This window comes from Panthera tigris, chromosome X (assembly GCF_018350195.1).
Source record: "Panthera tigris isolate Pti1 chromosome X, P.tigris_Pti1_mat1.1, whole genome shotgun sequence".
In the NCBI taxonomy this organism is placed as follows: Eukaryota; Metazoa; Chordata; class Mammalia; order Carnivora; family Felidae; genus Panthera; species Panthera tigris.
In genome coordinates, this window is record NC_056677.1 from 38,368,829 (window position 1) to 38,378,930 (window position 10,102).

Below are 10,102 nucleotides of genomic sequence, written 5' to 3' on the forward strand. Positions count from 1 at the left end.
GAAGGAGATCAGTCCTGGGTGGCTCAGTTGGTTGAGCTGACTTCGGCTCAGGTCATGATCTCACGGTTCGTGGGATCAAGCCCCGAGTTGGGCTCTGTGCTGACAGTGCGGAGCCTGCTTGGGATTCTCTCCCTCCCTCCCTCTCTCTGCCAATTCCCTGCCTACGCTCGCTCGCTCGCTCGCACTCAAAATAAATAAGTAAACATTAAAGAAGAAACTAAAGTAACCGACGTGAGAAATCTCAGTAAGTCTGCATCGCCCAGAAATCCGAGAGGATTCCAGAGCAGGGGCAGATGTTAGAGAGGTTTTCTGCTTCCCCCTTCAGTAGTCCAGGGGTGGGCTCCCTACCAACCACGGCACCCTCGCCTTACTGAGCATGCCAGTGGGTACCATCCGAGGAAGCTGGCAGCAGGCATGGACCCATAGGTACATGGGCCTGAGAGAGCCCCAGAGGCTGAGGACAGGCCTGGCTAGGGAGAGATCTTCAGTCCAGAGGAAACGGGACCCAGTTTGGGGCCCCTGAGAGACTGAACTGAAGAGTAGGGGGGAGGGAGTAGAGCAGGACAAGGATCTGGCTTCTGGAACCCTCAGCACCAAGACAGAGTCTGGGCAGGAGGCAGAGTCCAGCTCTCATGGCAAGCAGGAGGAAAAGGAAGGTCGTTCTGAGTGCATATGGCCTGAGCGGATAAATCCAGTTGGCCCTACTATTGTTCAAGTTATCTAGAATCGTCCTGGATTGAACGTTACAGTGACACCTCCCAAAGGTTAATGTGCACAGGAACTGCTTGGGGATCCTGTTAAAATCAGGACTCTGAGATGAGGCCTGAAATTCTGCATTTCTAACAAGGTCTCGGGTGATGCCTATGCTTTTCTGGCCCACGAATCACACTGGGGCCAGCAAGAACCTCCTGGAAGATGCACTTTGTGTCAACCGTCAGGTGATTGGGATGACTCCTGGATGTCTTTAAATATCTGTTTCCTCTGACTCTGGGCCCAGATGAAGACGAGGGAAATAAGAACCCCTCTCCCCTCCCCGCCCCCCTGCATACACACCACCTTAAAACCATGGGAGCCAATATTCTACGAGGCATTCTAAGGACCCCACTCCTATTTATTCTGGGTTTAAACCACAGCCATAGATAGTGTGGCAAAGAGATTTACGGCTTTTAATCTTCTCATATAGCACAAATGCTAAATACAGTGTAATATATGTGACAGGAATTAGCCCAGAATTTATTTAAGACTTTATCTTCTCAGTTCATATGTCAAAAGATGGCCATTTCCAATTATTTATTAGGAATGTGATGTTTTTCAAGGTGGATGCATTACTCTCGTTATCTGCTTTCAATTAGCTGAGAATTTACCATGCGCAGCCAAATGTCCATTCACCAGCAAATTCCAGATTCCTGGCAGTCTGATTAACTTCCCAGGGCTCTTCCTTTATAGTTTGAATAAATGAGGCTGTCTATATCTCAGGCTTGCTTTGCTTATGGAAGGAAACAGAATAGGCTTTGGAACTGAAGCAGAAGGGGAGGAGGAGGTGGAGGAGGGCGGGGACGGGGAGGAGGGAGAGGAGGAAGAGAGAAGAAAAAGCCTCCAGCCATCAGGAGATACTATGGAGATAAATACCTACCCTTAGACCAAAAATGACTCCACACTAGAGTTTTTTCCCGCCATGTCAAAGCCAGCAGTTTGGAAGTGCAGTGCCTTCAGCCCGGGGTCGAAACCTTGAACGTGGCATATCATTCCTTCCGTGGGACCTGGTCTCGTGGGAGACGCGTGAGCCTTGGAACCGACGAGGCCTGGCTCTGCATCCCCAGCGCAGTCACTTACAACGGGGCGCGTCTTCTAACCTCCGTATTAGAGCCTCGGCATTTCCTCGTCTGTAGAATCACGGCAGTAATGAACTTGCAGATGTGCCATGAGTTCAAATGAAATCATGTTTATGTAACAACAGCGTCAGCTAAGGTAACCCCGTCCTTGAGTGTCAAGACCCCAGAGCACCCCCAGTCTCTCTCTCGGGGGGACAGAGGGATGGGGCAGTTAATGTCCGTCCCAGCCGCGGTTGGCCGCAAGCTCTTCCTTCTCCTGAGTCGGTCCTGTTCCAGATCTCCCATTGCGTGGGCAACACGGATCACGCAGGGTCACGCGAGTGGCCGATTTCATCACCGAAGGTCTGGGGAGAGAGAAAAGATTTGCCTTGTAGCAGTTCACACTCTTAAAACCGAATTGGTGCCGCCCTACACTTCCAAAGTTCCGTAGCCGTTGTTTTGTCAACTATGACGCCAGCTGTCCAATATGTGACTGGGCCCTCTTTTTGCCTTCTCTCTACCTCGGGCTCTGTCTCTCTGTCTCTTCCCTTCTTCTCGGGTGGGTGGCTGGGAAGGGGCAATGAAACAGAACCTAGACTGGCTCACATGCCCTCACGCCGATCGGTCTGGCCCTCCGCCTGGCGCCGACCCCACTTTCAGGAGCCCATCTTGGGCCTGAGTCTTGACATACCTTCGACTCTTCAATAGGCCGGTTGAGGAAAACACAGTTCCTCACTCTCGGGGATTGCTGTCCGAGTGGTCCAGGTTACTGTGCTGGAGCTGACCATCAGCCAGGGCCACACGGTGCCAAGCTCGACGCACGTACAGGTACTGACCAAAGGTGGCTCTGTGCCGTGACGCTGGCCGAATACCACCCCTGCCTCCCACAGAAACGGCAAGGCTGCCGAAACGTGCCTCCGTCCCGATTTTCTGGTTGCCCAGAAATCGTGGCATGTCTCGGTCATTTCTGTTGTGTCTCCTGAGAGGTCATTTTCAAACTGGATCCCGCCACCCTCTCCTAAACGTTTTAGGCGCCCTGTTTCAATTTCCGAGACCTTGGACGTCTCGCCGGCTTGTTCTAGTGGATCACGTCATGTTCTTGTTTCATGCATCTGGTTTCTTCCCTTGATCTATTTAGGAACCTTAATTATTGCTGGACGTTTTCCTCCTAGTCATTGTTATTATTGAATTTTCTCTAGGTGCCTTCATTTCAGGAGTTGACTTCTTTGGTCGAATTGCCTTTCTTTCTTCTCTCTTTTTTTTTCAATTTTTTAATTTATATTTGAGAGAGAAAGAGACAGAGTGTGAGAGGGGGAGGGGCAGAGTGAGAGGGAGACACAGAATCCGAAGCAGGCTCCAGGCTCTGAGCTGTCAGCACAGAGCCCGACGTGGGGCTTGAGCCCACGGACCGTGAGATCGTGACCTGAGCCGAAGTCGGACGCTTAACCGACGGAGCCTCGATCGAGCTGCCTTTCCGTGCCTCGGTTTCCTCACCTGTAAGATGAAGATCATAACCGTACCTGCCTCTTAGACTCACTGGGAGGGTCAGACACATGTACAAGGAATGTGCCTAGCAGGCCATGTCACATTTAGTAAGCCCTCAGTGACCGCTATTTATTATTATTGCTATTTCTGCAGCTCTTACTATTATTGCAAGACGCTTCCTCCAGGAACCAAACTGCATATTTCTCCTTCTCCTAAAAGCAGCCCCAAAAGGATGCTCCTGGCCGTGAGCCGGCTGCTGCCAGTGCCCATGGCAATTCTCTCCACTTGGCTGCTTTTATTTGTTGGCCTTGGTTACAAGGGGACTCGTTCAGTTAGCTACTCACCACACATCTGCACGGCTCGGGCAGCGAAACCGGGGTCTTGTAAAATCTGTCGCTGTTAACACAATGAATCTTGGGTGCGCTGAACCACCAGGGAAGCTTGCTTCGAATGGGGGTTCTAAGGTGCTGCTCTAAGCCAGTCTGGAGTAGGGCCCAGAGCCCTGCTCTTTTGATAAGCCTCTCCAGCAGACGGTCTCCCAAACCTTAAGGCACCAAATAATGGATGGGTTGTCTTTTCCTTTTTTTGTTTTTTTCGAATTCTTTAACACAAGAGTATCGGAAAAATGAAGAGCCCACAGGATAAATGTATATTTCAATAATATATTCGTTTCTATCTCAACTACTACACTCACTGCATTTTTCTTCAAATGCCAGATATCTTTGAAGATGAAATAGCCCTAAACTTAAAGCAATGGGTCCAATAGTTAATCTGAAAAAAAGTTATATATATATATATATATATATAGTGTGTGTGTGTGTGTGTGTGTGTGTGTGTGTGAGAATATATGACAATAGCTATATTGCAGAACACCCGAAGAGTCTGGAAAAACAGAGAAAAGAGTGTAAATTGATAAATACATAAATGCATATACTCCGGAGCATCCAGCAAGTCTAGAAACATTTGGACTACTTGATAATAGATTTATCCTATGTTTCCTGGATGATTGGACATCTTGTAGAAAGTCATTATGTTAGTATAATTAGATGATCCAAATCTATCAGGGCTCACATCAAGTCTCCTTCCTCCTTTCCTTCCTTCCTTCCTTCCTTCCTTCCTTCCTTCCCTCCCTTCCTCCCTCCCTCCCTCTCTCCCTTCCTCCCTCTGTCTCTTCCCTTTCTTTCTTCCTCCCGCCTCCATTTCATTCTCTTTCCTTTTACAATCACCTGCTGAGCCCTTAAAATATGCACAGCACCGGGGCGCCTAGGTGGCTCAGTCGGTTAAGCGTCCAACTCTTGATTTTGGCTCAGATCATGATCTCACAGTTCGTGGGATCGAGCCCCTCACTGGGCTCTGCGCTGACAGCATGGAGCCAGCTTGGGATTCTGTCTCTCTCTCTCTCTCTCTCTGCCCCTCCCCTACTTGTGCACTCTCTGTCTCTCTCTCTCTCTCTCTTTTGTTAAATAAATTAATTAAAAAATAAAATAAAATATATACAGCACTCTGCTAGACATGGGTATAATGGGTGTATTTGTGGAGGGAGGTGTTATAAAAAAAAAAAAAAGACAGAGTCCCTGCTCTCAAGAGCTTTCTCCTTAGGGTGTAAAATACAAATAGGTCATACATTTAAATATTATTATAAGCCAGCATCTCAATTAAGTGAGTGGTTCAGAGAATGTGTGCTATAAAATCCTGGGGCAATGTCCGGGAGGGTCCAGATCATTTTCAAGCCCTTTCTTTATGCTGTGTGAAAACATTCTCCATCTCCCCATCTAGGGTATCATCACACAGAAGTTCAACAGCGGCCTGTCCACAAGCCCTACAGTATGGTGAGAAAAACAATTTGAATTTTTCAAATCTCCTATGAAAAAGGATTTTGATTCAAGGGGATTATGCTTAATTCTACACGCCGCGGGTAGCTGGCCCAAGCCCAGGGATGTTCCTGCAGGTGGGGAAGTGAATTTTTCCATATCACTTCTTCTGGTTCTTTTCATGCAGGCGACTTCTTTTGGGAGGTGAAGAGGAAAAGGCAATGTCATCCCTGCTCTCCAGATTATCCTAATCAAGGGAGCCTGTTGAGACAAAGCCTCAGACTTTTAAAGAGATCATTCTGGGTCCCACTCAGCTAGACTTTGTTTAGCTCAGGGCTTTTCCACTTAGGTAGGATTGCCATTTGGGGCGAGGTGAGGGCCCTCCTGTGGTGTAGGATGGTTAGCTGTGACAGCTGAAAAATGTCTCCAGACATTGCCAAATATCCCCTGGGGGTCAAAATTTACCCTGGGGAGCAAAATCACCTCCCGGCTGCACACTGGAACCACTGGGGATGGGGGTGCTTTAAAAAGTGCTGGTTCCGGGGCGCCTGGGTGGCTCAGTCGGTTAAGTGTCGGACTTCGGCTCGGGTCATGATCTTGTGCATGGGTTCGAGCCCTGCCTTGGGCTCTGTGCTGACAGCTCGGAGCCAGAGCCTGCTTTGGATTCTGTGTGTGTGTGTGTGTGTGTGTGTGTGTGTCTCTCTCTCTCTCTCTCTCTCTCTCTCTCCTCCTCCCCTGCTCGCACTCCGTCTCTGTCTCTCTCTCTCTCAAACATAAATAAACATTAAAAAAAAAAAAGATTTTTAGAAAGTGCTGGTTCCTGGGACTCACCCCCCCTCCAGAGTGTCTGATTTGATTGGCCTGGGGGTGGCCCGCACTTCAGGATTTTTAAACGCTTTCCAAGAGATTCCAATGTGTGCCAGGGTTGATCTCCGATTCAGCCACCAATGCTAACTCGGACAGGGACCCGCACTCAGATTGGATGCACAATGCCGTGCTGATCTGGTAACTCCTCTGTCCTGCATCCATCTGGCTTAACCGGTTCAGTGTTAGCTCCCAGTCTGTGCTCCCGGCGCCTGAATTCAGACTGGCCTCCTTTGGTCTCTCAAGTTAAAACACGACCTTCTCCGTAACTGCCTGTCATTCACTTATCATGTCTCACCAAGGAAATTCCAACATCAGCATCGGGCCAATGGGGGACATAATTGGGGGGCAAGGCGATCTTTATGACAGTTCCTCCTTATACCTCAAGAAGAAGCCTCTTCCTCCCAGTCCGTGTTGCGAGAGTCAAGTCCATGCCGTGCATGCCTGGGTGCGCGTGTGTGTGTGCAGGAGAAAGCTCCAAAAATAAAGCAAAGAGGGAGACGCCGTACCTTCTCCTCTTCCCTTGGAATGTCCTCAGACTAGCCCTGGGCTGGCCCCACACCAAAATACCGAACACCCATGCTTCCATTTTCAACCACGCGTCTCCTAAATGGATTAGAGCAGCCACGATCTGTTGCCTCCTACTCACTGATCCAGCTAGTCTGACCCCAGCTCGCCATCCGACAGAAATGTGCACTCATATTACCAAAAGATAAGTGCTAGAACGTTCACAACAGCACTCTCCATGATAGTCAAAACTAGGAACTCTACCCGAATGCCCATCAACATTAGGATGGATAAATCGTGATGTACTTATACAAAGGGGATACTATACAGCCAGGAGAATGAAGGGTCTGTCACTTCGTGCAACGTCTTGATGAATTTTACTGGCAAAATGTTAAGCAGTAGAAACCGGACCCAAGGGCGCCTGGGTGGCTCAGTTGGTTAAGCATTTGACTTCGGTCATGATCTCGTGGTTCGTGAGTTTGAGCCCCACTTTAGGTGAGCCCTACCTCTCTCTCTCTCTCTCTTTTCTCTGTCCCTTGCTCCCTTATGCCCTTTCTCTCTCTCAAAAAAGAGAAAGAAACTAGACCCCCCAAAAGGGTATATATTGATTGGATTTATGTAACGTCCTCAAACAGGCAACTTTTACCGATACTATTAGATGTCAAGATAGAAGTCTCCCTTGGGGACAGGGATAGTGAGTGGGGAGTGTTCGAGGAGGCTTCTGGGATTCTTCCAGTCACGCTTTATTTCTTGATCTGGTTTGGTTACGTGAGTGCTTTCAGTTTGAGAAAATGTATCGAGCTGTACATTTATAATTTATGTACTTCTCTGTTTGTCTATTATACTTCAATAAAATATTCAAAACATAAAAATTACCTTCTCCTTCTCAGCCGCTGCCTCCTCTCTCTCTCCAGCTGGGAGGTTGGGGGCCTTGACATGACACTGACAGAAAGTCGCTCTTGTCTCTGCCGCTGTCCCACGTCACCACTGTTGGCCTTTGCTCAGGTAGCCGTGCACAGGCTCGAAGCAGACAGCCCAGAACCGAGTGGACTCGGCGTCTCACAGCCCTGCCTGCTTGGACAAAGACAATTCTACTGACCATCGACATCCCGAGACTGCAAACAGAGCCCAGCTCCAAATTGGGCAAAAAGCTGTGGGATTTTTTTTTTCTTTTAATCTAGATTGTTTATCCCTAAATCAACAAGCTTGTAGCAATGACAGAATCAGGCTGTGGCTCAAGGGTGGGATCCACTGGTGTGGCCTTCACGACTCCGCCTGTCACACGCCAAGCTGCACATCATCTCTGTCAAGGGCTCTGCCCATTGCAACAGCGAAGTGTGCTTTTCCCACAGATGATACCATTGTATTCGTCCCCACATCTGGGTGATATTCTGGATCGCACACGCATGTGAATCGGGTGTTTATTTTACTAGCAAAGTATACCTGCAGCCTACATCGCGTATGCTGAGCAGCTGTTGGTGACTCTGAATTGAGACTTGGGTGAGGAGTTTGTAAACCCAGGAGGTTCGTCCTTAGCAAGAAGGATCCCAGACTTTCAAATTCAATAAATCTGGACGCTACGGAGAGCAGAGAGACATCATTACAGACAGATCGTGGTCCAAAATCCCAGCTAGTCATGATTGGGGAAGCAGATGTAAGCCAGGATGATTTTTATAGGTTCCGATAGTCCCTGCCGGGTGGGAGGGTCTGCTAAAGGTCTGATTAGGCCACTGAGCAATTGCAAAGATCGAAGGCGTCACATTGCTTGAGCCTGCCGGGAGGAAAGGGATGGGATTAATCTGCTAAAGTCAATCGTTTTGGCACAGCTTTATGTATCCAGACATTCTGAAATCCAATTATACAATTCACCTAAGATGCTGCCCATTTGGGACAGGTGTGGCCCCCCCCACCTCACAATGTATCCAGTTGTTATGCTAGTCATTCTGACATCGGGTGGGGGGGGGAGAATATTTATGTATGAAATGCTGGGAATATAATAATGAAAGATAAAATTCCGGCCCTCGAGACGTCCATTGTCAAGTTGGCCCGGTGATTGGCTACTACATAAGAACCGCCCCCGCCTCCCACCCACCCCACCCTGAAATTTAGGGCTTCAATCTAAGAACGACCAGGGTAACTTAGTTTGCTGAGACTACCATAACGAATACCATAGATGGGGCGGCTTAAAGAACACAAAGTTATTTCTCACGGTTCTGGAAGTTGGAAGTCCAAGATCAAAGTGCTGGCAGATTTGGTTCCTGGGGGGAGCTTCTTCTGGTTTGTACTATGCCCTCACATGGCTTTTCCTCTGTGTGTGCCCAGAGAGACCTCTCACTTTTGCTCTTATAAGGGGACTAATCCCATCATAAAAACCTCATCTAAACCTAGTTACTTCCCAAACGCCCAATCTCCAAATACCATCCCTGTAGGGGTTAGGGCTTCAACATATGAATCGGGGGACAAGGGGAGCAAACGTTTAGTCCATACCAACTATCACAAACCAGGGGGCTTAAACAACACAAATGTATTTTCTTACAGTTCTGGAGACTGGAGGTCAGAGATCAAGGCGTCAGGAGTACTGGCTTCTTCTGAACCTCTCTTCTTAGCTTGCAGATGGCCACCTTCTTGCTGTGTCCTCACACGGTGACCCCTCAGCCTGTGCGTTCTCTGTGCCCAAATCCCTTCTCATAAGGACACCAGTCAGATTGGATTAGGGCCCACCCCATGACCCCACTTTAACCTCGCCACCTCCTTAGAGACCCTATTTCCCAACACACTCACGTTCTGAGGGCTTCAACATATGAATTTGGGGGCACACAACCCAGCCGTAATAGGAACCATCCCATTTTTGTTCGTCAGGCATCTCTCTCCGTCTCTAGGTGGTCTCTCCGTGTGGTCTCTCTAGCGCGGTGGCCTCCAGGTAGCTGGAGTTCTCTCATGATAGCTCTGGGATCCCCAGGCCCATTTCCCAGGCAGAAGCTGTGTTAGCTTTTATGACCCGGCCTCAGAAAGCCGCATAGCAGCGTTTCTCCTGGATTCTATTTATCAAGGCAGTCACAGTGGTTTTCCAAAGCTTCAGGGAGAGGAGCAGTAGACTCCATCATTTGATGATGGATTAACAAGGACATGTGGGCATGCAACATACTGTTGTAGCCTTAAAAGTTTTTCGTTTTTTTTTTTTTTTTACAATGTGGTAAAATACACATGACATAAAATTTACTATCTTAACCAGTTTTAAGTGTGCGGTTCAGTGGCATTAACTACATTCACGTTGTGCAACCCATCTCCAGAACTCTTTTCATCTTGCAACACTGAAATTCTGTACCAGTTAAACACGAACTCCCAATTTCTCCTCCCCCAGCCCCGGCAACCGCCATTCTACCTTCGGTCCCTGTGAACTTGGGTGCTCTAAGTACCTCACACTGGTGGGCTCGTACAATATTTGTCTTTTTTGCCTCTGGCTTATTTCACTTAGCATACTGTCCTCGAGGTTCACCCGTGTCACAGCATGTGTCAGAATTTCCTTCCTTTAGAAGGCAGAATAGTATTCCATTGTATGGGTAGACCACCTGATGCGGCCATTTTGGATACACCACAGGAGGACAGAGACCAATAAACCCAGTT

The 10,102-nt window shown here is 48.4% G+C and overlaps 1 long non-coding RNA gene across 1 annotated transcript; it reads right to left on the bottom strand.

Moving 5' to 3' along the window:
* Positions 1 to 7,360: 7,360 nt before the first annotated feature.
* On the bottom strand, positions 7,361 to 9,622 carry LOC122235345. The gene is made up of 3 exons (XR_006213411.1): positions 9,015 to 9,622; positions 7,922 to 8,055; positions 7,361 to 7,549 (listed from the first exon to the last, which is right to left on the bottom strand). It is a non-coding gene; the product is annotated as an uncharacterized LOC122235345 (long non-coding RNA).
* Between the last annotated feature and the right edge of the window lie 480 nt (positions 9,623 to 10,102).